The 25,183-nt window shown below is 45.6% G+C and overlaps 1 long non-coding RNA gene across 1 annotated transcript; it reads right to left on the reverse strand.

Moving 5' to 3' along the window:
* Positions 1 to 1,184: 1,184 nt before the first annotated feature.
* On the reverse strand, positions 1,185 to 19,298 carry LOC116975289. The gene is made up of 4 exons (XR_004412585.1): positions 19,288 to 19,298; positions 16,670 to 16,679; positions 15,635 to 15,638; positions 1,185 to 1,305 (listed from the first exon to the last, which is right to left on the reverse strand). It is a non-coding gene; the product is annotated as an uncharacterized LOC116975289 (long non-coding RNA).
* Positions 19,299 to 25,183: the final 5,885 nt, after the last annotated feature.

Consider the following 25,183-nt stretch of genomic DNA (forward strand, 5'->3'; position numbering starts at 1 on the left):
AATATTGCCGCTGGGGAAGGTTAGCAAAACAAATGGAGGACGAGAAACAGAAAAAAAAAGTCAACTGCAGGATTGGTGGCAGGGGGTGGGGGAAATCATGGAGCTCAGCAGGAATGCTACAGTGGCTCCATTAATGGAAACTGAGAGACATGAAAAATCAATACGGTAATAATTACATTGTGGCTGACAGCAAGTGTGGTCCTCACGCCGCCTGCGTTAGTTAAAATATGCGAGAGGATTAACATTTTAGAGCAAACTGGCCACTCTGTTCAAGCTCAGGAGGATTTAGAGCTGGGATTGTTTGGTGCCTTCGTGTAAACATAAGCTCATAAGCCATAGGATCAGATGTCGGCCATTTGGCCCATCAAGTCTACTCCGCCATTCAATCATGGCTGATCTATCTCTCCCTCGCAACCCCATTCACCTGCCATCTCCCCATAACCCCTGACACCCTTACTAATCAAACAGTCTGAACAGAATGAAACAGTCACTCTACGTTTGAGAACAGTGGTCATTTTTCAATCCTGCCACCGGGAAGAAGCTACAGGAGTCTGATAAGCACGCTGCCTCAGCAAGACCAGCTGCATAATCAAGGAACGGTCTCACCCCACTCACTCCCTCTTCTCCCCTCTTCTATCAGGCATGAGGTACAGAAGTGTGAAAACGCACACCTCCAGATTCAGGAACAGTTTCTTCTCAGCTGTTATCAGGCAACTGAACCATCCTATCACCAACTAGAGAGCGGTCCTGACCTCCCATCCACCTCATTGGAGACGCTCTGACTATTTTAAATTGGATTTTATTGGACTTTATCTTGCACTAAACATTATTTATGTTACTCCCTTTATCCTATGCCTGTACACTGTGGATGGCTGCATTGTAATCATGGGTTATTTTTCTGCTGACTGCTTAGCACGCAACAAAAGCTTTCCACTGTACCTCGATACACGTGACAATGAACTAAACTAAAATAAAAACCTAAACATTCTGAAAAGGAATACTTGGTCTGAAGAAAGGTCCTGACGCAAAACATCATCTATCCATATTCTCCTGAGATACTGCCTGACCCGCTGTGTTACTCCAGTACTTTGTGCTTTTTTTTTTGTAAACCAGCATCTGCAGTTCCCTTTTCGTCCACCTATCACTTGCCTGGATTTGTCCTACACTTTATCTTGCACTAAACGTGTGACTGTACACTGAACGGCTCAATAGTAATCATGTATTGTCTTTCCGCTGACTGCTTAGCACGCTACTAAAGCTTTTCACTGTACCTCGGTACATGTGACAATGAACTAAACTAAACCTCTTTTCCAGCTTTCTTTCCCCCTCCAACAATCAATCTGAAGGAGGGTCCCGGCCTGAATCGTCATCTATTCATGGTCTCCAGAGATGCTGCCAGACCCACTGTGTTACTCCACCACTTTGTGTCTTGTTTTGAAAACCAGCATCTGCAGTTCTTCGTCTCTGCACTCTGAAACAGACCAGTTTCTTCCCGACAAGCATCAGGTTTTTCAACACTAAAATTACCAACTAAATTATGAACTACGAACTGCACTAGGGACTTAAGGATTTGTTTGTGTTTATTTAATTTATAAGGCAGCACTGTGACACAGCTAGTAGAGCTGTTGCCTCATGCACCAAAAACCCAAGTTCAATCCGACCTTGGAGGATGTCTGTGTGGAGTTTGCACGTTATCCCTGTAACTGCGTGGGTTTCTCTGTAATTTACCCCGAGTGTGTACGGAGTGGATGAGTTGTTATATCCTGTAGATTATTAATAGAATAAGGTGGCACAGGGGCGCAGCTGGTAGAGCCGCTGCCTCACAGTGTCAGAGACTTGGGTTTGATCCTGACCTCGGCTGCTGGCTGTACGGAGAATGTACTTTTCCCTGTGACCACGTGGGTTTCCCCCGGGTGTTCCGGCTTCCTCCCACATCCTAAAGACGTGCGGGCTTGTAGGTTATTTGGCCCTCTGTTAATTACCGCCAGCGTGTAGGGAGCGGATTAGAAAGTGCGATAACATAGAACTAGTGTGAATGGGTGATCGATGGTCGGTGTGGACTCGGTGGGCTGAATGGCCTTGACGCGGAACCTCATTAAAACTTACCGAATAGTGAAAGGCTTGGATAGTTGGATGTGGAGAGGATGTTTCCACTAGTGGGAAAGTCTAGCACCAGAGGCCATAGCCTCAGAATAAAAGGATGTACCTTAAGAAAGGAGATGAGGAAGAATATCTTTAGTCAGAGGGTGGTGAATCTGTGGAAATCATTGCCAAAGACAGCGGTGGAGGCCGAGTCAATGGGTATTTTCAAGGAAGAGATTGACGGATTCTTGATTAGTAAGGGTGACAGGGGTCATGGGGTGAAGGCAGGAGAATGGGGTCGAGAGGGAAAGATAGATCAGCTGTGATTGAATGGCAGAGTAAACCTGATGGGTCGAATGGCCTAATTCTGCTCCTATCACATAAACTTTTCCATTCAGCATCTCTCTAAAATTGAAAAATAGCTAATTTTACTTCGGAGTCACGTGAGTGACTACGTGAAGAACCCGCTCAGCACGCATGCGCACCATCGCGTCCATCAGTCGACGTCTACCATATGGGACTGATGAAAGCTCGGGGTCCGCATTCTATCCCCGAAAGTCTGCTTTAGACCAGGGCCCAGAGCGGACCTCATGGAAAATGTGCCACCCCCCAACGTCACCGCCACGTTAGACAACGTGCAACACTCGTTGGACCGGCAGGAAACTGAAGAATACCCACAACCATGGAGGTAGGTGGGTCTGGTTCCTACCAGCGTAGAGTAATACTAACAGGGGGGAGATTACACCTGTTTAAAGAAGCACGGGAGTCTATCACGAGTGATCAGTATATACTCAATGGCATTAGTGGATACAAATACAATTCATACTAGAAAAATTGCCACCAGTTCAACATTCACCCCAGAGGGTATTTTCCTCTCTCCGTTAAAGAAACGAGAGGAACAAGCTGAACTGGTGAGACTAATTACAAAGGGTATCATGGGAAAACCTGAACCCTTGGAATTTGTATCAAATATATTCACTAAACCCAAAAAAGATGATGGATGTCGCATCATCATTGACTTAACTTCACTAAATATGTTTGTTAAGTATATACATTTCAAAATGGAAAAGGTTGTTACTGCCAAACAACTAATTTCAAAAGGATACTTCATGGCAAGCATTGATCTTAAAGATGTTTACTATTTTAGTACCATTCACAAGGATCATCGCAGATACCTGAAATTTACCTGGATGGGGCAGCTATAGCAGTTTAAAGCGTTACCCAATGGGTTCACATCAGCCCAAGATTGTTCACCAAGATACTAAAACCAGCTCTGGCAATATTCAGAAGACAAAAATATATTGTCATGGCATATCTTGATGATATCTTAAATGGTAGGCAAGACCATGGAATTGACTATGTTAGCTGTATCAGCTACCAAACAGTTATTCGAAACCCTGGGATTGTCTTACATCCAGATAAATCTAAGTTGAAGCCATCCACAATCATGGACTACTTGGGCTTCACAATTAATTCAGTCCACGTGACTGTAACATTGCCAAGAGACAAAATAGTTGAATTGGCACAATCATGCAACAATTTAATGGTCAACGAATTACCAACTATTCGACAAGTAACAGAGTAATTGGGAAAATGGTAGCAGCATTTCCGGCTACATAATTCGGACCTTTGCACTGTCAAAACTTACAAAGAACAAAGGTACAGGCACTAAAAACGACATACAGGTCATTATGATCGTGTCATGAAGTTACCCACTGAAGCAATATCAGAACTACAGTGGTGGGCAAAAAACGTTTGGCATAGTTTACAGCCCTATTTATCATCACTAACCCTATGTTAGTTATCCAAACAGATGCCAGTGCTCAAGGCTGGGGAGCAACTAACGCTATATCCAGCACAGGTAATAGATGGACTAACCCAGAGTCATCATTACCACTTACACTGGGCATTAATTATCTAGAGATGGGTGACTTTTATGGTTAAAGCATGTGCACAAATATACATCACTTGCATGTACGGTTACAAATAGATAAATACTACGGTGGTGGCCTACATTAACCATATGGATGGCATAAAATCGGTATCATGCGACAAGTTGGTCAACACAATTTGGCAATGGTGTGTCGAAAGACATATTTGGCTATCAGCAACTTACCTACCAGGTAAGCTAAATACAGTGGCAGACACCAGGTCACGTAAATTTAATGACAACATCGAATGGATGTTAAAACCCCAAAACATTTTGCAAAAGTTATCAAGCAATATGGCACGCCAGATATCGATTTATTTGCATCAAGGCTATATCACCAGGTACCTATGTATGTCGCTTGGGAACCAGACCCTGAGGCAGCAGCGGTAGATGCGTTCGCGCTGGATTGGGGAAATTCTTCTTCTATGCATTTCCTCCCTTCTGCCTCATCAGTCGGGGACTACGCACAATACAAATGGACTCTGCTTCAGGTATTTTGATAGTACCCGACTGGCCTACACAGCCATGGTTCCCAATACTCCATGACATGGTTGTTGAAACTCCGATGGTATTCCCCAGTGACCCAGAGTTATTAACACCCAGTGTCGGGCACAAGCCACCCGTGCCATGAAAAAATCAAACTCCTGGGTTGCAGATTCTGCACAAACCACTTCTGGGACTGGGATTATCATAACAAACCGTCGACACCATGTCAGCATCCCTCCGAACATCCACTAAAAATCAGCACTTGTCCAGCATCAAAAATGGGAGAAGTACTGCTTGGATACAGGGACCACCTACTCAACCGCTACAGTTACCAACGTACTGGAATTCCTGGCGAACCTTCACCACGATGAAGGACTCAGCTACAGAGCCATCAACACAGCTAGAAGTGCCCTGCCTGTCTATTTAAAACCAGCTCCAGGACAACAGGCCATGGGGTCCCACCCGCTGGTGGTCAAACTAATCAAGGGTATTTACAACTCTAACCCCCTAGACCAAGGTACACCCATACATGGGATGTCAGTGTGGTCCTGACATACCTCAGGGGATGGCCAGCAGCCAGATCCCTCAACCTGGAACAATCTATGCTCAAAACACTCATGTTGATGGCACTTGTATCTGCACAGAGGGTCCAGTCACTACACCTATTGCGACTGGACACCATGCTCACAGCTCCAGACCAGATCTCTGTCGTTATCCAGGGAATGATCAAACAGAGCAGACCAGGAACACCTAATCCAGTCGTGACCCTACTATCCTACATAGACACAACCAAAATATTCGAGGGAGATGAAAAGCCTTGTGGGTCAGTCATAAAAAACCTTATGGTCGGGTGACGAGCCAAACCATTTCGAGATGGCTCAAGCAGGTGCTAAAAGCTGCTGGGATAAAAACTAACATGTACAAATTTCATTCCACCAGGGCAGCATCCACGTCGACGGCTAAAAGAATGGGCGTGCCTATAGACCACATCCTGGCTACAGCAGGATGGTCGTGGGAAAGACCGTTCAGAAATTTTATAATAAGCCATTGGCAGAACCTGTTTTATTTGCATGAAAGATTTTACTGACTGCAAATATTTAATTTAAGCCCAGGGGAGCAATTTAATTTCTTTGGTGTTATTGTTAAAAAATACCATTGTGTTTTTCTACAAACAGGTTCATTGGTTGATTACGATAACACACTTCCTCCCTCAAGGACTTCGGCAGTGCGTGAAATGATACCTGTTACACGGTTTGAAATCACAGAGCTTTGAGGTCTTCATGTAGTCAGTCACGTGACTCCGAAGTAAAATAGTAAGATTAAACGAGAACTTACCAGTTTGAAGTTTCTGTATTTTATGAGGAGTTACGATGAGGGATTACGTGCCCTCCGCTCCCACCCTCATTAATATGGGTCAAAATGTTAAACTGATGTCTCCTTATCTTTACTATGTTTTTACTTCAATAACTGTGTCTATCTGTGATTCCACACCGCTGCTTTGAAGTATGCCGCGCATGCGTGCTGAGCGGGTTCTTCACGTAATCCCTCATCGTAACTCCTCATAAAATACAGATCAAACTTCAAACTGGTAAGTTCTCGTTTAATCTTACTATTATGTTTTATTATATAATCTATTGAGTCCTGTGTTTACAGACTTACAGTGTTACGCCGCTGCAGGGAAGACTTTCATTGTTCTGTTTTCTGTACGCCCGACAATTAAACACTCTGGACTCCTGAATGCAAGAAGTTAACAATACACATTGTTGGAGCCAGATATCCGACTGACCTAGGTTCTTAAAGATATTCCTCATCCTCAATGCCACACCTGGGGCTCGGCGTTAGTATGGCTGTCAGAAGTGCCCTGTGTGGGCTGAAATTGATGACATTCATTCAGTGATGAAGAAGTATATATCATGTCTGTCCAGACTGCACAGACCAGATGGACTCTGGTCATCTATCCCCTGTCAGGGCCACATCTGTTCATACTGTTGGTTAGAGTACTAACAAGTCCTCTGTTTGAGAAAGGATTGTGTCAGCTATGTAGAGGGACATGGAAGCTACCAGAGAGAGAGAGACACACACACACAAATTCACAAATCCAAGCAACGCACACAAGTAAACAAAAACCTGACACTTAAAAACTATAAAACATTGGCCTTGCCACCGTACACCTCTGTGTTCCAAACACACTAGAGCCCTGCTGTGAGTGGTTTTAAATGACAAGGGCTCGCAGCTTGGGAGAGCAAAATAACATGTAAATAAATGTGTCGGGAGAAACTGCAGATGCTGGTTTACGCCAAAGATAGACACAAAATGCTGGAGTAGCTCAGCGGGTCAGGCAGCATCGCTGGAGAAAAGGAATAGGTGATGTTTCTGGTCGTGACTCTTCTTCAGACTGAGACCAACATGTAAATAAACATGGGTGCTTGGGTGATGCAGTGGTAGTGTTGCGCCAGAGATCCGGCTTTGATCCCAACTGCAGAAGTTTGTACGTTCTCCCTGTGACCGTGAGGGTTTACTCCGGATACTCCACTTTCCTCCCACACTACAAAGATGTGCAAGTTGGTAGATTAATTGCCTTTGATAAAAAAAATTGTTGCCCCTAGTGTGCAGGATGGTGCTAGTGTAAGGGGTGATGGATGATCGGCACGGACTTGATGGGCCGAAGGGCCAGTTTCCACGCTGTAAAGTCTAAAGACAGTGAAGACGGTGCTAGTGTACGGGGTGAATGATGGTCGGCGCGGACTTGGTGAGCCGAAGGGCCTGTTTCCACGCTGTATCTCTAAAGTCTAAAGATACTGCTAGTGCACAGGGCGATCGCTAGTCCGCACAGACTTGATGGGCCGAAGGGCCCGTTTCTTCGCTGTATCTCTGTCTAAAGGAAACCACAGCCTCTTTCCACGGTGAGCAAGGTTTTATTTTCTGCCGGGTTGTTTCCTCACAGAATGATCTGGGAGAGTTCATTAGGTTTCTGGTGCGGTGTGGAGGAAGGAGTGGGAGCCAGTGTGAAGTTATTCATGGTCTTATGACTCAATTCTAATCACCTCAGTCAGCCTGAGTGACAGAGCGGTGCCTTACACTATGATTGAGAGTATTGATTTCTCATCCCCTTTCGGGGCTTGCTTGGGATACACAATCAGAGCCTTCACTTTCAAAAACACCTCTTCATCTGCCTTAATCATCTGATCAATAATTAGCATCAGTACGGCGGGTCATCGACAGAGCCGTCGTTGCAACGTTTCCCTCAGCTCTGCCGCAGATCTGCTGAGTCAAAGTGACCCATTAGTGGGAGAAATGTGTAGCATACTCCACTGCCAGGCCACAGTGATGACTGCCCGCGATAAACCCTTATTCTCTCTCTCTCCTTTTTTCCATTCCAAGGACGTTATTCAACAATAGCATATTACAGAGTACCACAAGTACATAAACATTCAATGGTCACAATACATCAAGCAGTCATTATAGAACAATGGTGCAATCTTTATCTATAATGCTCTCGACCCTCCGCGGCAACCAGTGTTCACGGAAGGCCTCCAGAGTCCCCGTGGACACTGCGCGTTCCCTCTCCAGGGACACACGAGCACGGACATAAGCCCGGAAGAGGGGCAGGCAGCCGACTCTGGTGTGACCATCGACCGCCCATTGCCTGGACCCGCGAATGGCCATCTTGGCCTGGCCCAGGAGCAAACCGACAGGGAGATCCTACCTTCCCGATGGTCACTCCTCACTCCCTGCCCTGTGCCCAAACATCAGGATCGTGAGACTAAAATGCAACCAAAACTTGAGGAGCAGCCCCTTCAGATATTTGTCTCTCACACTCCATGTACACGTGGAACACGGCCTCTGCTACGCCGCAGAAGTTACAGGCATCTGGCAAGTCCGTGAATCAACTCAAAAGTTTATTACACACCACGGCTCTGTGCAACAGTCTCCACCCCAGGTCCCCGATGTAAAGGGGGAGGACTCCCTTGCAGAGAGACCTCCACTGGGGACCGCCCCACGCCATCAGGCGGTAATGCGGACCAGTATGGCGTGTCCGGACGGAAGACGAAGGCGAGGAGGTGTAGATGTGCAGGAGCATCCTGTACAGTACACGTCTCTCTGCGTCACGGAACGGCACACTGGGCATCTCAGAAAGCTGACTCATGTTGTGTAGGGCTGGCGCCCAGTAAATATCTGGGAGCCTGGACTGAAGAAGGGTCTCGACCCGAAACATTGCCTATTTCCTTTGCTCCATAGATGCTGCCTCACCCGCTGAGTTTCTCCAGCATTTTTGTCTACCCAGTACTCTGTGACCTCTGTTCAGCTTAGATGGGGTACTTTGGTTGGTAAGGATGAGTTGGGCTGAAGGGTCTGTTTCCATGACCCTCTGGCATGACCCTCTGCATTTATAATGTAGAAACACAGAACATAGAACAGTACAGCCTTCGGCCAACAATGTTTGTGCCAAACATGATGCCAGGTTAAATTAATCTCATCTGCCAGCACGTAATCCATTTCCCTCCAATTCCTGCATATCCAACTTATGTTAATAAAACTTGAGCTACTAGAGGTTGGTGCCTTTGGTTGTTACATTGCATTTTAAGAGTTGTGTAATTATCAGGAAATGTTCCACCCCAATAGGACCTATTACTGTGAGGAACTCAACAGGTCAGGCAGCATCTGTGGAGGAAATTAACCAGCGACATTTTGGGTCAGAACCCTACTGTGAGTCTACGTTTTCTTAAATTAACATCAAAATATAATCCGAATAAGAGTTAAAAAACGAGTCCATGCCAACAATAGATCATCCGTTCACTTTAGTTCTATGTTATCCCACTTTCGCATCCACACCTTACACACTGGGGGAAATTCACAGAGAACAATTAACCTACAAACCCACACGGCTTTGGGACGGGGGAGGAAACCGGAGCACAAGGAGGATATCAATGCGGTCACAAGGAGAACGTGCAGATTCCACACAGACAGCACCCAAGGTTAGAATTGAACCCGGGGTCTCTGGCGTTGTGAGGCCGTTTGGTCTACCCGCTGCACCATTGTGCCAACCCTCAATTAAATCCATGAAATGTTGTCCTTATGTCAATGGACTTTGACTGGAACAGAGGTGTCACTGTTTAGCTAATCTTGTTATTGCAAAATGCAGTACATGTATTTTAGCTTTAAGAAGACTAAAATTGGCATAAAGTTGCTAACCAGAACGTCTCAATAAATAATTTTATAAACAGGAAAGGTTCGAAAAACTATGCAGATACTGCCTGACCTGTTGGGTTCCTCCAGCACTTAGTGTTTCACTCATATTTATAGATCATATTTGGGATGAAATATTTTCTAAGGGTTACACTACTCTGAAAATTGCAGCATAACACAACCAAAAGTTAGCAGTTCTGATACAAACATTTGCTAATCGGAAGGGAAAGTTGCAGTGAACAGTATTCTCTTGTTTTTGGATTACAAACCATATTTGTAAAGCATTAGTTACCCTGAGAGTAGAATACTGTACCTCAGTCTCCAAAGTTTGTTCCTCCCCTTTCAACCCTTTCTTAGAGTGTGACTGATCGAGTACCAGATGACAGCTAACTTCAACATCAGACGACATGAAAATTGAAGAGACTTTTTATCCTCTCACCAATCTGCGGGCATCTGAATAAAGCCTGGTCAACTTCATTACAAACTCATCATCTCTTGTACCGGTAATGATAGCCTGGGTTAGTGTGAGGCTCCGTTCCTTGTTGTTCTGTGACTCCCCCTGCCTCCGGGCCAGGCTTCGAAGGGATAATGAATGGAGGGATTCTTTTGCAGCACAACAAAAGGCTCTTGGGGTGAGAAAAAGAAGAGATGGCAAAAACAAAACCTACGAGTCCAACTGTCTGAAATTCCTTCCCGTGAATTAGCTCCAGTAAAATCATTCAGGCTCCAAACAGTGTACAAAAGAAAGTGAATTATATGACGTTATATCATATCAATGGCTACAAACTGTGCTTTTTTGTGACGGCATTCACACATCACATCTAAATTTTTTTGCATGTTTATTCAACGTGCTTGCTAAATGTATAATGTAAGTGGATGAATTGGAACATTTACTTAGAATTTAGTTTAATTTAGAGATACAACGTGGAAGAGGCCTTTCGGCCCAACGAGTTCACACTGACCATTGATCACCCGACACACTAGTTCTACATTATCCCATTTTCTCATCCACTCATTACACACCTGGGGCAATATACAGAGGGCCCTTTAACCTACAAACCCACATGTCTTTAGGATGTGGGAGGAAACCAAAGCACCCGAAGGAAACCTATTCCGTCACAGGGAGAACATGCAAACTCCATACAGACAGCACCCGAGGTCTGGATCAAACCCTGGGCTTTGGCGCTGTGAGGCATCAGCTCTACCCGCTGCACTACAAAGATTTGTTGAGGGTGGGGTAAGATAAATGTATCCCCAGTATTGGGTCTATTGATGGATAAAAACTGTTGATATAGGTAGCTTAATTTTTAATCGATAGTTGTACCTGCACTTTTTTGTCTACAAAGGTTTCAACCAACAGTCATGCTGTAACTGTACACTGTGGACGGCTTGATTGCAATCATGTATCATCTTTCTGCTGACTGGATAGCACACAACAAAAATGTTTTTCACTGTACCTCAGTACACGTGACAATAATAAACTAAACTAAACAAATCTAATCTAATCTAAACTAAACTGAGCTAAGCTAAACTAAATTAAACAAAGATGTTCGGAGGATTTACAGCTGAAATTTAAGCCAATAGATTCTTAAAACAGAGAGTACAAGCTATCATAATCTGGAGTTAGCTTTTAAAAAAACTTATCATTCAGATAATATAAGGGTGGTGAACAAGCACTAGATATTCTGAAGAACACAGAGTTTATTTTCCTCAACTGCTTGTTAAAGTAGATCTTGTTTTGAAGGATGTTTATTCGTTCTCATGTCGTTTCTTCGGTGAGGCTAGAGGGGAGAATGACAATATTATTTCAAGCATTCATTTGCTCTTTCCTCATAAAACTAAGTCAGAACGTTCCTAATTGAATTTCAAGGTTAGACAGCTTTGTTATGGATAGGAAAGGTTTGGAGGCATAAGGTCCAAATGCCGGCAAATGAGACTAGCATAGATGGGGCATCTTGGTTGGTGTGGATGAATTGGGCCAAAGGGCCAGTTTGCATGCTGTATGATTCTATAACTCAAACTCATAGCTATATTTATGATATATACATGCTGGTATATTTGCAAAGAAAGCTAGAGGTAAACTAATTGAATGTTGAAGTATTGTGGTCTAATTACGATTAATCTAGAACTGGGGAGGAATTTCCACCCACATCCCTCCCTCTGGCCTACATTTCACTCTTCCTTTTCTCTCCTTATCTGACACCCTTTTGTCTCCTTTTCACCTCCACCGATCTTCCTCTCACCCCCCTCACCTGAATCCACCTATCGCTTGACAGGCTTTGTCCCGCCCCCACGTCTCTTTTCCAGCATTCTCCTACTCCATTAGTCTGAAGAAGGGTGATGACCCAAAACATTGTCTGTCCATTCCCACCACCGATGCTGCCTGACCCACTGAGTTCCTCCAATACTTTGTGTTTTGCTCAAGTTTCCAGCATCTGCAGTTCCTTGTGTCTCCAGTTTCCATTGATAAATCTGAAGAAGGGTCTCAACCCATTACGTCGCCCATTCCTTCTCTCCAATTATGCTGCCGGTCCTGCTGAGTTACTCCAGCATTTTGTGTCTCTCTTCCGTTGATAATGGAATCAGCTTTAGTAGAACAGGAATATTAATCTATGGACAGTACCTGCAATAATTCCTCAAATGTATTGAGCCGTTTATGGAACATAATCAGTTAAAATAATGGCAATCACATCAAACTAATGGGGCAATTTACAGAAGCCAATTAATCTACGACATGCACATCTTTGGGATGTGGGAGGAAACCGGAGCACCCGGAGAAAACCCACAAAGTCACAGGTTGAACGTACAAGGATGTGGAAACTTTGGAAAGGGAGCAGAGGAGGTTTACCAGAATGGCGTCTAGATAAGAAAGTATTAGAGGTTGGGCAAACTTGGATTGTTTTCTCTGGATTGCCAGAGGTTGAGGGGAGAACTGATATAAGAATGTAAAATCATGAGAGGCACAGATAGGGTAGACAGTCATAATCCTTTAGCCCAGTATGGAAATGTGAAATACTAGGGGGCATAGTTTTAAGGTGAAAGGGGCAAGTTTAAAGGTGTGGGGCAAGTTCTTTTGTATGTGGGAGGAAACCGGAGCACCCGGGGAAACCCATGTGTTTACAGTGCAAATTCCACACAGACAGCACTTGTAGTCAGGATCGAACCCGGGTCTCTGGCGCTGTGAGGCCGAGATTCTATCAGCTGCATCACTGTTCTGCTGCAGTACATAAACTCATGCATTACAGAGATCTACTTCAAAATGTTGCAAAAAACTCTAAGTGGCCAGAACGTAAAAATGTTTGCGTTATTTTCAGCTTCACTTTCTCAATACGGTGGCAGCATGGTGGCACAGTGGTAGAGTTGCTGCCTTACAGTGCCAGAGACCCGGGTTCGATCCTGACTGCAGATGCTGTTTGTAAGGAGTTTGTACTTTCTCCCTGTAACTGCGTGGGATTTCTCAGGGTGCTCCAGTTTCCTCCCCCATCTCAAAAGCCATACAGGTTTGTAGGTTAATTTGCTTTGGTATGTTTTAAATTGTCCCTAGTGTGTAGGATGGTGCTAGTGTACGGGGTGACAGCTGGTTGGCACCAACTCAGTGGGCAGAAGGGCCTGTTTCCGTGCTGTATCACTAAACCTGACTAAAGACTAAACTTTTAATTCTACTTTCCCCAACCATATTGTCGTGTTTAGCTAAGACTTAAATTGGAGTAGATCTTTACAAGCACATTCCTCAACAGAAATTGTTCCTGTTTCAAAATCAATCATTTTAATTTGCTATTTACATATTGCTTAGTTGTTTAAATTCCAAATCAGTCCCAGCATTCGGTGATAATTGACAGAGTGACAATATTAATTTGATTTAAAACTGATAAGTAAACTGTAGGGAGAGGAATGCAGATTTAATCTGAAGAATGTTTTCATAATTTCGTCCCTCTCAAACAAATCCTTTGCTCATGTGATAAATGTTGCCATTAATCAGGATAAGGAGATATTTTAACCTGAAAATTAAAGTGTATAAATGTGCTTTCAATATTTACTGGCAGACCTGCTTGTGTTTAAAATCTAAACAGATTAATGTATTGTTTTGCTAGATTTGACCTCATAGCCTTGCATCCCTCGATTTTGTGTTGTCAAACATAGCACTGTAATAGACTTGGGGCCTACCTAATAGTGTGTGCTATTCTGTCTGTCATGCTCTATCATTGTAACCTACTGCTTGTGGTCTTTAAACCAGTCACATGTGATGAATGAAACTGAATCTTGGAAACAAACCTAACCTGTGATCACTGGGAAAGTTCAGCGTGTCCATGACTGGAAAACACTGCAGGTTTTTTTTTTAAAAGGGGAATAATTACAGCTCGAAATAGCTTCATGCTTTGGATCCAATCTCATCAATATGACAGCAAAATAAAAATTTAACCGGGGTTTAATTTGGCAATTGAGATCTTAAATCCGTCTCTTTTTTAATTCAGTTTGCCAGTCACTTTCTGAATGAAAGACTCTTTCCAAACCTTTCTCCCTGGATGGAAATCTCAAGGACTAGAGGGCATAGACTTGAGGTGAGGGGGCAAAGTTGAAAGGAGATGTGCAGGGCACAGAGGGTGGAGGGTGCCTGGAACACGGTGAGTTTGAGTTTAGTTTATTGTCATGTGTACCGAGGTACAGTGAAAAGCTTTTGTTGCGCGCTAACCAGCCAGCGGAAAGACAATACATGATTACTATCAAGCCGTCCACAGTGTACAGATACATGATAAAGGAAATAACGTGAATAATCTTTAGAGCAAGATAAAGTCCGATCGTAGATATTTCGAGGGTCTCCAATGGAGCAGATAGTAGCTCAGGACTGCTCTCTAGTTGTTGGTAAGATGGTGCTGGGGGTAGGTATGATGGTGGTGTTGAAGAGGCTTTTAGACAGGCACACGGATCTGCAGGGAATGGAGGGATATGGTCAGAACAAGCATAAAAGATTACTTTAACTTGGCATCATGTTCGGCACAGACATTGTGGGCCGAAGGGTCTGTTCCTGTGCTTAGATTAGTTTAGTTTAGTTTAGAGATGCAGTGTGGAAACAGACCCTTTGGCCCACTGGTCACCCGTTCACACTAGTTCTATGTTATCCCACTTTCTCATCCACTCCCTACACACACAGGGCAATTTACAGGGGGTCAATTAATCTACAAACTCGCATGTTTTTTGGGGGGGAACTTTGGAAGCTGATATTGCTTGTAACCCTATAGAGATATATTGGTTGTGATCCTATAGAAATGTGTTGGTTGTAATCCTACATAAATATATTATTTGATATTATAAATAAACATATTGGTTGTAACACTATCAAAATATAGTGTTTGTAATCCTATGGGAATATGTTGGTTGTGATCCCATAGGAATACAGAGGATGTGGTTGTAATCCTATAGAAATATGTGGTTGTAATCCAATATAATCCAAAGCACTGCCAGATCTAAACTAAAGAGAGCCATTAAAGAGGCAAAGACAGCCTATGGAAGAAGGTTAGAGGGGTATTTTAACGAGAGGGACCCTCGGCGTGTCTGGCAGGGCATTCAGCAACTCACAAACTACAAGGGCAAGGGGGGGCCGATCATCAGCAGCAGTAACAACTCGCTAGCTGAGGAGCTCAACCACTTTTTCGCCCGTTTTGAGCTGAATGAGGCGGAGCCTGCACCTGCAGCCGCACCCAGCACTGACGACCTGGCACTCACTGTCACACTCACTGTGAGTACGGAGGACGTCAGAAGAACACTCCGCAGGGTCAACCCCAGGAAGGCTGCTGGCCCAGATGGCATCCCAGGGAGAGTATTGCGGGACTGTGCAGACCAGTTAGCGGAGGTTTTTAGCGACATCTTTAACCTCTCTCTGTCAACGTGCACTGTCCCTAAATGCTTTAAGACTGCTACCATCGTGCCTGTACCCAAAAAAACAGCCATTACCAGCCTGAATGACTATAGACCTGTTGCTCTCACTTCAACGGTGATAAAGTGTTTTGAACGGCTGGTCCTGGCCCACATTAAGTCCTCACTCCCATCCACCCTGGATCAGCATCAGTTTGCATATAGAGCTAATAGGTCAACGGAGGATGCCATCAACATGCTCTACATTCTGCACTGACACATCTGGAGCGTCCTGGCTCATATGTGAGGATGTTATTTGTAGATTTTAGTTCTGCATTTAATATCCCATCATCCCCAGCAGAATGGTGGACAAACTGTCTGATCTGGGTGTTAATGCAAACACATGCGGATGGATTAAGGACTTTTTAACAGACCGCCCACAGACTGTCAGGATGGGGTCCAATTACTCCCCAGTCCTGACGCTCAGCACAGGAGCGCCACAAGGTTGTGTGCTGAGTCCCATCTTGTATACAATATACACTTATGACTGTATACCAACACACAGTACAAACAGGATCATCAAGTTTGCGGACGACACGACTGTGGTGGGACTGATAAACAACAACGACGAGTCTGCCTACAGGGATGAAGTCCAAAAACTGACTGTCTGGTGTACCAAAAACAACCTGGTACTCAACCCATCAAAGACAAAAGAACTGGTCGTCGACTTCAGGAGGAAGAGGAGCGAGGAACCTGCTCCCTTAAACATCAAAGGAGACATGGTGGAGAAAGTCACTGGCTTTAAGTTCCTGGGAATAAACATCTCCCAGGACCTCAAATGGCAAATGAACACCGTCACTCTCGTGAAGAAGTCACATCAGCGGCTGTATTTCCTGAGGTCTCTGCGGAGAGCAAACGTCTCACAGCCACTGCTGCTGTCCTTCTACCGATGCGCCGTGGAAAGTATCCTCTCCTATGGAATCCTGGTGTGGTTTGCTAGCTGTACTGTGGCTGAGAGGAGGGCGCTGCAGGGAATTATAAAAACTGCACAGAGCATTACAAACGCTCAACTGCCCTCCTTGGATGATATATAGGGCCCGATGCTTGCGCTGGGCCACAAATATCAAGCAGGACACATCCCACCCTGCCAACCACCTTTTCACTCTGCTACCCTCTGGGAGGCGATTCAGGTCTCTGAAGGCTCGCACCGGTAGACTAAAAAATAGTTTCTACCCATGTGCGATAAAAGAGCTTAATTCCAACAGAGAACACTGGGGAAGCAAAATGTAATTCCAAGAAATGCCGCCAAATTCTTTTTCATTCTTTTTAAATACTTATTTATTATTTTACTAATAAGTGTACATATGTGTCAATGGTTGTCGTGTTTGTATTTTTTTAACCGGAGGAGATGTAATGGAATTTCGTTGCACAGTATTGTGCAATGACAATAAACGTATTCATTCATTCATTCATTCATTATAAAGAGGACCCTAATATCCACCAATGTTCAAATTCCCAAGTTGGCCATCCATTCGCACGCTATTGCAGTTTATTTAAGAGTACTGTTAAAAACTATGAGTGCCGTGTGGTGTGGCTCTGATACGTCACTGCAGCAGACACCTCCATTTACCTTCAACGAACACACAGCATTCCTGAGCTGGCTCGGATCCGATGAAAATTGACGGAACGGGTTCACGTTTCGTAGACATGGAATGCTGGAATAACTCAGTGGGCCAGGTGGCATCTCTGAAGAAAAGGAATAGGTGACGTTTCAGGTAGGGACCCTTCCTCAGTCTGAACCAAAACGTCACCTATTCCTTTTTCTCCATAGATGCTGCCTGACCCGCTGAGTTACACTGGCACTTTGTGTCTGTATTTGATATAAACCAGCATCCATTGTTCCTTCCTACACTGGTTTATGTTTGACCCTTGATATGTCCACTGTAATAAATTATAGCCCTTCCAGCATCTGTAAACACCAGGAAGATCTGATTTCCTTTTTGTGTGTCAATTTAATACAATGCTGTCCATCATTTGACGAGACAGATTTTTCACCAAATACTCTGCCTTTGAGAATTTGACAATTTTTAATATCTTAATGCTGAAAAATTATTGCAGCAGCGGGTTTATATTTGTCTATTTTCCTGATGGAAGCACATCTGTATTAAGTCACATGGTCCGAAGGTTATCAATCAGTGCACTGATTGTGAAAAGCAGAAAAGGTCATTTTGCCAATCTTTCTTTTGTTTTCCCCAGTCTTCATTTTTAGTGCCTGTGTATGAGAAAGGAAATGCTTTTTGGCCTTGATCAGCTTAAATTTACCTTGTGGCGTAAATGTTATTGCATTATTTACCGGGAAAAGGTAGTTGTTTCTGTTCTAGTGCATTTTCTGGGGAATTAGTCAGACCACGCACAGATAAGCAGATGAATTCCTTCACGTTGATTGCCCTTAATTTGAAATGTAATGGAAACCGGGCACTGTGCATTTCTATGAGGATATATGTTTCAGGGAAGGTCCTTCTGACCAACAGAGCAGCTGACAGAGAGACACAGACCCTCAGTAAAATCAATAATCGGCCACTGAAGGTCAGAGGTTGGAAGCAACTGCTCGTATTAAAGTCAACGGAGCCACTCTAGATGCTTGCGGGCCTGTCCGCTGTAACACACAGCAGTGTGGCAGCTGTTGCAGGACGCGGAGAGAGATGAAATGAGGAGAGCAATAATATACAACCTTCTCATGCAAACTAATAAAGCCAGCATCATCAGAGACCCACACCACCTTAGCCACACTCTCATTCCACTCCTGTCATTGGGAAGAAGGTACAGGAGCCTGAAAACTGTAACGTGCAGGTTCAGGAACAGCTTCTTCCCGACAACCATCAGGCTGTTAAACACTACAACCTCCAAACTACAAACTACATAGACTTGAGGGCATTATTTCTTTACTTTGCACTATTATTATCTATTTATACGTTTGTTTTGTTTTTATTTATATATATGTGAGTGTATATATATATTTTCAAGATCGCGAATCTAGAATTAAATAAATAAATCAACCACACACAAACACACACACACACTCACTCACACTTTTATATATATATCAGATATAATATGTTTTCCACACAAACACACGCCCACACAGACATTTATATCTATATAAAAAAATATTAATTTTATGATAGATTAGCGATCTTGAAAATACCTTGTATTGGGCATTAGAAATCTATGCTATAAGGAAAAGAAACAAATATTTAAACAAAAAAACACTATATTAGTGTATAGAGGGAAATCAGCAAATGTTATAATTTTACAACGGAGGTACATGGTGGCGCAGCTGAAGAGCTGCTGCCTGATGATGCCAGGGACTAGGGTTCGATCCTGGCTATGGGTGCTGACAGTATGGAGTTTGCATGCATTCTCCCTGTGACCATGTGGATTTCCTCTGGGTGTTCCGGTTTCCTCCCACATCCCAAAGACACGCAGGTTTGTAGGTTAAACTGCCCTCAGTAAATTGCCCCCAGTGTGTAGGGAGCGGATGAGAAAGTGGGATAACATAGAACTAGTCTGAAAGGGTGATCGATGGTCGGTGTGGAATCGGTGGACTGAAGGGGCTGTTTCCGTGCTGTATCGCCACGATTTCCACATTCTCAAAAACTAGCGAGCATAACTTTAAGATGAGAGGGGCAAAGTTTAATGGAGATGTGCGGGGCAATTATTTATACAAAGAGAGTGATGGGTGCCTGGAACACCAGGGGCGGTGGTGGAGGCAGATACTGTACGATAGTGGCATTTAAGATACTATTGGATATGCACATGGATATGCAGGGAATGGAGGGATATTGATCAAGTGCAGGCAGAGGAGATTAGTTTAACTTGGCATCGTGATTGGCACGGACATTGTGGGCTGAAGGGCCCGTTCCTGTGCTGTACCTTTCTATGTTCCATTGGAGAACCGTTGAAACTAGAAATGACTCTTTTTGGTGTGGTATTATTCAGCAATTTCAGTCGCTACTCTATAGAATTACTTTGGTTTCATAAGAGCCTAATCTGTTTGTACATTAGGATGTGGAAATGTATTTCACATTATAAACAAGATCCTAATTAGATTCACTTAAAGAATTAGCTCAGAGTTCCCTCATTTGCATTTTTATTCTGATACATCAATCATTTGTCTGGCTTAAGGATGAATCCCTTCCAAAGACTTTTCATATGGCAGCTGAAGTGGACACACACAACCCTTAGCTTGGATTAGTTTAGTTTAGAGATACAGCCTGGAAACAGGCACTATGGGCCATTGAGTCCACGCCGACCATCGATCACCCATTCATATTATTTCCATGTTATCACATGGGGGGGGGGGGGGGGGGGGGGGGGGGGGGGGGATATTTAATGGGAAACTGAGAGTTAACTTTTCAACACAAAGTGATGGGTGGATGGAACAAGCTGTTGAGCCAGGTTCAATAGACAATAGACAATAGGTGAAGGAGTAGGCTCTTCGGCACCGCCATTCAATGTGATCATGGCTGATCATCCACAATCAGTACCCTGTTCCTGCCTTCTCCCCATATCCCCTGACTCCGCTTTCTTTAAGAGCCCTATCTAGCTCTCTCTTAAACCGGCCTCCACCGCCCTCTGAGGCAGAGAATTCCACAGACTCACAACTCTCTGTGAAAAAAAGTGTTTCCTCAACTCCGTTCTAAATGGCTTACCCCTTATTCTTAAACTGTGGCCCCTGGTTCTGGACTCCCCCAACATCGGGGACATGTGTCCAAACCCTTAATAATCTTATATGTTTCAATGAGATTGCCTCTCATCCTTCTAAACTCCAGAGTATACAAGCCCAGCAGCTCCATTCTCTCAGCATATGACAGTCCCGCCATCCCGGGAATTAACCTTGTAAACCTACGCTGCACTCCCTCAATAGCAAGAATGTCCTTCCTCAAATTAGGGGACCAAAACTGCACACAATACTCAAGGTGCGGTCTCACTAGGGCCTTATACAACTGCAGAAGGACCTCTTTGCTCCTATACTCAACTCCTCTTGTTATAAAGGCCAACATGCCAATCCCTTTCTTCCCTGCCTGCTGTACCTGCATGCTTACTTCAATCGCAACATTTAAGAAACGTTTGGACAGGTACATGAGTAGGGTAGGTTTAGGGGGATATGTGCCAAAAGCAGGCAGGTTGGTCTAATTTAGATGGGCCAGGTTGGTCAGCGTGGGCAAGTTGGGCCGAAGGGTCTGTTTCCATGTGGTATAACCCTATGACAAACCCGTACGTATTTGGGACGTGGGAGGAATATTTTCCTACAAAATAACAAAGTGCTGGAGCAACTCAGCAGGTCAGGCAGCATCTGTGGGGGCAATAGACAGACAGCTTATTGTCCCGGTCTGGTTTTAATTGGACACTTTTAAATGACACTAGACTAAGTGAGTCCCAGTCACACGGGGGGCCTGGTCCCCCAATGCAACCCATTCCCCAACACAATATTCCACCACTCACCCATAGCCCCTAACTGCACAGATGCGGCTGACGGGTTCCCGTTGTGACACCCATGATCCCCCTCCTCCCCTCACACCCCCCCCCCCAGTCCGGTTCTTGCCCTTCCCCCCCTACGCGCTCACTCCATCCTCCCTCAACCCTCCCCTCCCCATCCACTCTTAGCGGCTCTCCGGCGGTGCAGCCATTCCCGCCCATTGGGTTCCCATGGTGACGTAGAACACGCAGGTATTACTGAGCAGGCGCAGCTGACAGGCAGGGCAAGTGGAAAAGGAATTTATTAAAGCATAAAATGTGAATAACTCTTAAAATATAACAACAATTTAAATGTTAAAGATGAGATTTATTCAGTCTATTCTTTTTTGTTGTGTCTCTTGTTGCGTTCTGCAGCCAGGGGAGGGGGACGGCTTCAGGCGGGGGCTGTCGGGAGCCGGCGGGGAGGGGGAGGGAGGAGCGCTGCTGTGGCCTACTCCTGCCACTGCCCACCCCTGCCACTGCCCACCCCTGCCACTGCCCACCCCTGCCACTGCCCACCCCTGCCACTGCCCACCCCTGCCACAGTCTACCCCTGCCACTGCCTACCCCTGCCACTGCCTACCCCTGCCACTGCCCACCCCTGCCACTGCCCACCCCTGCCACTGCCCACCCCTGCCACTGCCCACCCCTGCCACTGCCCACCCCTGCCACTGCCCACCCCTGCCACTGCCCACCCCTGCCACTGCCCACCCCTGCCACTGCCCACCCCTGCCGCTGCCGTGGCCTGCTGCTGCCGTGGGACCGGTGGGGAGCATCCTGCAGCTGGGGACGGGGACGGCTTCAGGCGGGGTCTGGTAGGGGGTGGAGGAGCGTACTGCAGCTAGGGAAGGGATGGCATCAGGTGGGGGCCGGTGGGGGGGGGGGGGGAACGCTCGTGTGGTGGATGGTTGAGTGGAGAGGTGGTCGTGTGGCGGGGCGGGGGGGGGGGGTGGGGGGGAGGGAGGGGTGTGTGGCAGGAGGTGTGTGGGGTGGTAGGGTGTGTGGGCGGGCGGGAGGGTGTGGTGGGGGAGGGAGGCAGTGGGTGTGTGTGGGATGGGGAGGGAGGAGGGGTGTGGGAGGGTTTGTGTGGGAGGGGATGTGGGGGGGGTGGGAGGGAGGGGAGGGGTGTGTGGGCAGGACGGAGTGGGGGGGGGTAGGGTGTGTGGGGGAGGGGGATGTTGCGGGGGCAGGGGGGTTGTGGGGGGGAGGGAGTGTGGACGCAGGGTTGTGTGGGGGGGGGGTTGTGTGGGGGAGGGATGTGGGGGTTGTAGGTGTGTGGGCGGGGGGAGGGGGGTTTGTGGGTGGGGGAGGAGGGTGTGTGGGCGGGGGAGGGGGGTTTGTGGGTGGGGGAGGGAGGGGTGTGGGCGGGGGATGGTTGTGGGGTGAGGGGGGTGTGGGTGGGGGGAGGGGTGTGTGAGTGGGGGAGGGGCGTGTGGGTGGGGGAGGGTGGTGTGGGCCAGGGGATGTGAGCGGGGGTTGTGGGCAGGGGGAGTGGGTGTGTGGGCGGGGGCAGTTGTTGGGGCCGGGGGGGAGAGAGCTCGGAGAAAAGATGGGGGATGTGGGGGGTATCTGATTCTCCGCTTTCCGTTTGCCGACATTTCCCGCGCCGGGCCGAGCCGTTTCCAGTCCCTTCGAAAATTGTGTCCGTTTGGAAACCTCCGCCGGCCATCCACCACTCCAGTAAAGATGCGATGGCGCAGGAAGGGGCGGACCGCCCCACGGAGTGACAGGAGAAAAGATCAACCCACGCGGCACTGAACGGCAGAAGAGGAGATCGATCTGCACTCGCGCTGTTTTTAAGATTTTTAAGCCTCCCTAACGTTTACATTAGACTACCGATTGGAACGAAACTTGGTGCAATCGCATCGCAGGAGAACGGTGAGTAAACTGGCGAAAAATCATAGCGCTATCGTGTAATGGTTTTGCGCAAATAGAATGACTGCGCAACCGGAAGATAACAAGATCAGAGCTTCAGTTAGGTATAGATTTCGACAGATACATGGATAGGAAAGGTTTAGAGGGATATGAGCCAAATGCAGGCAGGTGGGACTAGTGTAGGTCAGCATGGGCAAGTTGGACCTAAGGCCCTGTTTCCGTGATGTATGACTCTATGACGCCTTCACAGTTCACATAGATACCTCATCCCTTTTCTACATTGCACAGTTCTTCACTGGTAACAGTTCACCCTCTTACATGACATTGCCACAGGGTATGTTAGAAGGTGCCCTTCTCATCTCTCACCACAGTGAACTTACTATTCATTGTCTCATTGAAGCTACTGTTCAGTATCCTATTTGCCAATTAAAAAAAGCATAGAACTTAGAACAGTACAGCACAGGAACAGGCCCTTCGGCCCACAATGTCTGTGCCGAACATGATGGCGTAGTCATACAGCACGGAAACAGATCCATTTGCCTTACTTGCCCTTGTTGACCAAGATGCCCCTTCTACAATAGTCCCACCTGCGTTTGGCCCATATTCCTCTAAACCTTTCTTATTCTATCTTTTCCCGCTTCCAGATCCCCCCCCCTCAAAATCAGTCTGAAGAAGGGTCGTGACCCGAAACGTCATCATTCCATGTTCTCCAGAGGTGCTGCCTGAGCAGCCGAGTTACGGCAACATTTTGTGTCTATCTTTGTTTAATTTATAAGATCTTGTTGAAGGCTGAGTGGTGATGTTACAGAGGTGTATAAAATCATGAGGGGAATAGATAGGGTGAATACAGTCTTATACCCAAGATATGGGAATCAAGAACTATAGGTATAAGATGAGAGGGGAAAGATTTAACAGGAACCTGAAGGGCAACTTTTTCCGCACAAAGGGTGGTGGGTGTACGGAACAAGCTGCCAGAGGAGGGAGCTGAGGCAGGTACAATAACACCATTTAACAGACCTTTGGACAGGTTCATGGATAGGAAAGGTTCAGAGGGATATGGGCCAAATGCAGACAGGTAGGACTAGTGTAGATGGGGCATTTTGGTTGGCATACATGTTGGCTGAAGGGCCTGTTTCTGTGCTTTATGACTCTAAATATGTCTTCGGTAACAAAGTCAACAAAATCAAAAGCGTGAGATTTCAGAAACAGAGTACAAGTTGCATTCGTTAGTACATTGTCCATATAATGCATGCGTCCAAAGATGAATCTCCACTGCGACGTCTCTGAAGACGTTTGGAATGCTTTTCACTTGATGCTACTGTTCATGAAATAAAGATACCAAAGGAAATGAAGATTTACGATAACAATTAGGGTCTCCTGGTGTTTCTCAAAAGTCTTCTTCCTTCCATTGCTCCCTGGGGTAGCGAGGGAGAACATAACTTACCGCATTATGCATGTGTCTAGATTCTAATGGAATATTCTGACGATCAGGGAATTTAGCTACTGAACAAAAGTGAGAATTTATAAGAAAGTCTCTCTTCCAACTTCCTGATCAGAGATTGTAACCGAACGCTGCATTTACAATTAGGCTTTAGAGACACAGCACAGAAACAGGCCCTTCAGCCCACTGAGTCCGTGCCGACCAGAGATCCCCGTACACTAGCACCATCCTACACATTCGAGACAATTTACAATTTTACTGAAGCCAATTAACCTACAAACCTGCACATCTTTAGAATGTGGCAGGAAATAGGAGCACTTGGAGAAAACCCATACGGGTAACAGGGAGAACATATAAACTCCATACAGACAGTGCCCCATAGTCAGGATCAAACACGGGTCTCTGGCGCTGAAAACAGCACTACCTGCGTAGCCCATTTTCATTGTTCTGCCATCATTGCTCTTTGGATCATCGTGCAGGCTGAATTTAATCAAGAAAATCTTCCGCACTTCCAGTTCTGAATTAGTTGGTAATAAGGCCAGCCCTGGCCTTTCACATGAGAATCTTTACCAGAGTGGTCACCAATATCCATATCCTTTCAATCTTCAGGTGAGATTGGATCTAGCTACCATTGAAAACAAAGATTTATGATAACAATTAAGTTCTGATATTGTTTTTCAAAACTCTTTCCATTGCTCCCTGAAGTAATGGATTTTTTATGTATCAGTTTCATTATGTGTATTTTATCTTGGAATTCCTAGCTAATAGATCTAGAAATTTTCTTTGCACCACTCATCCTCTGTTTATTTAACTTT

The sequence above is a fragment of the Amblyraja radiata genome, chromosome 7 (genome assembly GCF_010909765.2).
Source record: "Amblyraja radiata isolate CabotCenter1 chromosome 7, sAmbRad1.1.pri, whole genome shotgun sequence".
NCBI lineage: Eukaryota > Metazoa > Chordata > Chondrichthyes > Rajiformes > Rajidae > Amblyraja > Amblyraja radiata.